The 3658-nt window shown below is 38.0% G+C and overlaps 1 pseudogene across 1 annotated transcript; it reads right to left on the bottom strand.

The window, feature by feature from the left end:
• Positions 1-205: 205 nt before the first annotated feature.
• LOC308645599 (heterogeneous nuclear ribonucleoproteins A2/B1-like) lies at positions 206-1236 on the bottom strand (annotated as a pseudogene). The gene has a single exon. The product of its transcript is annotated as a heterogeneous nuclear ribonucleoproteins A2/B1-like (transcript).
• Positions 1237-3658: the final 2422 nt, after the last annotated feature.

The raw sequence follows: 3658 nt of genomic DNA, 5'->3' as shown, positions 1-3658 counted from the left end.
TTATTATCCAATCCATTCACAAAATGGCTCTCTGCATCTGCTCTGGTGTCTTCCACCATATCACTGCATATTTATGCATGACTGAGATAAGAGTTTCCTTAACATTTTTATTTCCATAACCTCATAACCTGAAGCCTGTTCTGTTACCTCTGAGCATTCTTCTCTCCTATTTATACTGCAAAGCACAAGGCAAATAGGGTGAAGCTCAGTATAGGCTCCTCCCATCATAACCCAGACTTCCTTTAGTGACTTCTGAACCATAACTCCCTCCACTATATGGTCCCCCCATGTTCCTGCTACCACCAAAGTTTCCACTCTTCATTGCACCATAGTTAGAAGGTTGCTGATTATAATTTCCAAAATCATTATAATTTCCACTTCCATAATTTCCTCCTTTATAGTTGTCAAAAACACATTTGTAGCCCCCACCCTAGTTGCCATATCTGAATTCTCAACCACCATATATTTATTTTCCTCCATAACCAGAGCTTTAAAATTGCCACCTCTAGGTCCTCTTCCATACCCATTATAGCCACCCCCAAATCCAATTCCACTTTGATATTTATCAGATCCTCCTCTAAAGTTATTTTGTGGTCTTGGTCCAAAATTTCCACCACCACGTGCCACATGGTAATCTCCCAAGCTAAAGTTGCCTCCTCTTCCACTCCTGGAAATTTGGACTTCTTGCATTTCTTGTCTAGACAAATCCTTTCTTACTTTTGCTTTATGACCATTAATGGTGTGGTATTTTTGCAATACAATTTTGTCCCCAGGATTAAGGTCATTAAAAGTAACAAAGTCAAAGCTTCTTTTCTTACCAGACTGTCTATCAAGAATTATCTCAATGATATCGATTTTTCTATATTCTTCAAAGTAATGTCTAAGGTGAAGTTCCTCTATGTCTTCTTTAATTCTGCTAACAGCTTCTTCATTGTCAAAGGAGTCCCTGATTTTCAGACTCCTCTCTTTCTACAGCTCCTTTGGTTGAACCACTCTTCCATCAATTGAGTGAGGTCTTCCAGCCATGGCAGCATCAACCTCAGCCACAGATGAGAAAGTCACAATACCAAATCCTCTTGTTCTTTAGCTTGCAGGATCCCTCACAACCACATAGTCTGGTTATGTTTTTAGTTTTCCCCATTGCTGGTAGTAGTTTCTTAAACTTTCTTCTGTGGTTTCAAAATGTAATAAGTCTCCAATAAAGAATTTACAGAACTGTTTCTGTTCTCTCTCCATTGCTGACTCAGTTGTTTCATCTTGATTTCCAGCAGCCAAGCAAGATGAGAGAGATCTCTGTGGAAGAACACAAACTGGACTCATCCTGGAGCTGTAGTGAGAACTGCCTCTGCTCCAGAAACAATACCACTGACAACACAGACTCAGTGCTCCTGCTACTGCCCTCCCTTTTCTTTTTGCAGGAAACTGTCCTAATCTGCTATTCCCCCATTTCTACTCCCTGAAGTTTCCATTACTAAGGAAACTCCCACAAACTTGGTGGTTTGAAACAACAAAAATGTATTAGCTAACCTTCAAGAGATCAAAAGTAAAATTAATTCCATGGTGTTAAAAGTCAAGATTCAGCAATGCTGTACCCCTTATACAGGCTCCAGGCAGGAATTCATTTCCTAGCCTTTCCAGCTTCTTGGGGTTACCCACATTCATTGGCTCCTGGCTTACCATTATCAAATGCATTGCTCCATCCCCAACAGCCAGTCATCAGGTGTCATTCTCCGACTATAATTCTTCTGACTCCCTCTTTTATTTATTAGAATCCCATGATTCTATTGGTCCTATCTTGGAAATATAGAATACTTACTCACCTCTGCAATGTCTCTTTTGCTATGTTCACAGATTCTGGAAGGAGGGCATCTTGGTGGGCCATTATTCTCCCTGCCATATCCAGCAAAGTGACTTAGTCAATATCCTTAAAAAAAATCAGATGTGTATATATCTGTGTTTCTATATCTATGTCTTTGGCTACATCTGTTCACATATTCACATAGTGTGAGATTTATTTTAAGGAATTGAGTCATGTGACTGTGGAAGCTAGATAAGCTGAAAATCTGCAGAAGAGTTATAAACACATTAAAGCCACTAGAATTTGTAAGATAAAAGCAGAGGGAAGACACAGTGAAGAGTTGCAGTGGAAATATTTGAATTCAGTCTTCTGGCAGAATTCATTCTTACTCAGGGAATTCAGGCTTTGTTTTATTCAATTTTCAACTAATTTAATGAAATATATTCACATTATGGAGGATAATCTACTTTGTTCAAAGTCTACTGTCTTAAATGCTAATGTGTTGCAAAAATAGCCAGAGTAATGTCTGACCAATATCTGGGCACTAGCAGTCAGTAAGTTGACACATAAAAGTAGCCTTCATAAAGCATTTCCTTAATGAGAAAATGTGCTACCTTCCTATTCAAAGCATGTTCCGTTGGCTGTTGCATGCAGGTGCACCACCATTACTCTCCTCTTTTTTAGTAACAATTTGTAGGTTGCTTGTGGTTCACATGGGTAAACCACTGATTCTAGATAATACTGTGTCCCTTTGGATATGACTGCCAGAGTCTCTGAGGTGGTCTGAAGTAATGGTGTTCTGAGCATTTTCAGCATCATATCTACATTGCATTATTGACATAAGCAGGGACAAACTTTTATTCTGCCATTTACGACATGTATCAAAGGAGCCGATGTCACAGTGTCATACAAAGTGTTAATTGAAAAATAGCCCATTCCATTTTTTCCCTTGTGCCTCTCTTTCTCTAATAGGACTCAGACAGAAGTTCATGGGTGGTTAGGCTCAAAGACAAATATGAGTGATGAACATCATGCTGTACTCAGAATTGCTTCTGTTAGCTGATAATGAAAGCTTTTTTACTAAGCCAAGCTTGACTGCCCAACTCTTCCTTTATGATGAGCTCTCTCCCAGATGCTCCTCAGGGGTTTATTACAAGAGCCTTCTGAAGCACGCTACAAGACATACAGAGGTGTCTGAATCCGACATATGGACAAAGTAGGCTGCAGATTTGACACTTGTCCTTTCCTCGGGCCTCCCCCAAGCTTCTCAAAACTGATTTTGATCCCTGAAAACACTTGGTAAAATGTAAAAAAAAAGAACCCTGTTATGTTTCAATAATAGCTTCCCAGAAAAATTAAAAAGTGATTCTTGCCCTATCGATTGATAATACAGAAGAGTAAACATATATGCATGTTCTTAAAAATGAGAAAAGAAAGAAAGTAGGTGCTGAAGTTCCTCTTTATTTAAAGCAAGGTAGCAATAAGAATGAGAGTCTCGAATTTGACAATATTATGGCAGTTTAAAAATCTTTTATAATTTCAGTATTTATTTTGTACCCATCATTTAAAATTTTTCTATTATTTAATATTCAGTTCCTGGAAAATGGAAGTAGGGATGAAGACAGTGGTTTATCTTTATCCAATTTTAGGAAATGAGAGCACTCAAAGAAGTTACTGATGACAAACATGAGACATAGTTTGAATTGCATGATCTTAAGGAATAAGTTTTATAAATATCTACTGTGAAGAAATGATACCTTTAGCATCAAAAGACCTTAAGGGAGTTTCCAAATATTTGTTTCAGTGAAGGCACAAGTGTAGAAAGTAATATATGTCATCAATAATTGAAAGTTTGTCAGT

This window comes from Spermophilus citellus (genome assembly GCF_964194105.1).
Source record: "Spermophilus citellus genome assembly, chromosome: 1".
NCBI lineage: Eukaryota > Metazoa > Chordata > Mammalia > Rodentia > Sciuridae > Spermophilus > Spermophilus citellus.
The sequence above is the reverse complement of the archived record's forward strand: the minus strand, read 5'-3'. Positions and strand labels throughout refer to the sequence as shown.